Genomic DNA, 763 nt, shown 5'->3' with positions numbered 1-763 from the left:
TCCTGATCTCATTAAAATCAGTGGGACTTCTCCAGATGTCAGTGTTCATAACATTGTTCCTGTGTAACGTGGTCCAAATGCAACAAGAGAATAGAGACCTTGTTAATGTCGGACCTCAGCTCAAGCGAAATATCAGAAAGAGTACTGGATGTTCAGCTGGTTTCCTATCAGAATACGTTGTGCTCTTCTTGCTTAAGAAATTGGTTACCTTTTCATAAAAGTAATTTAGTGTTAGAATTTGTCTGAAAGGTGATTTAGGTATATCATAAGCCCAGAAGAAAAGTGAATTCCACTGGAGAAATAATCAGTTTAATATCCAAATGAATTGAATGTGCTTGTACTGCAGCAGCTGAAGAGCATACTTAAATTTAGGAGCCCTGATTACTCCGTTGTCATAAATGGAACCTCTCCGTGAGTGTGTGTGTAAGTAGCTATTGCACTTCTGTAGGCTGCAACGGAATGATACAGCAAAACAGAAAATAGTGCGTTACAGGTTTAATCTGTTTCTGGATGTCATCCAGTGCGAAGGTAAATGCGAATTACTGGTCAGAATCTGAACACCAAGCTAAGTTTAGTTCCCCTGATTTGGCTTTTGCTCTGCTGGTGTCATCAGTTTCCTGGCTTCTAGTACAGTGCAGCCAGGTGCTTAAATTCACAGAAGGCCAAGAATTACTTCCTTACAGAATATCTAAATTAAAACCTAGGCGATGTACTTCATATTCAAAAGTAAATACACTGTGTGACAGGTATAAAACTGCTGAAC

The sequence above is a fragment of the Buceros rhinoceros genome, unplaced genomic scaffold, assembly GCF_000710305.1.
Source record: "Buceros rhinoceros silvestris isolate BGI_N320 unplaced genomic scaffold, ASM71030v1 scaffold20242, whole genome shotgun sequence".
Lineage (NCBI taxonomy): Eukaryota > Metazoa > Chordata > Aves > Bucerotiformes > Bucerotidae > Buceros > Buceros rhinoceros.
Note: the sequence above shows the minus strand (reverse complement) of the source record.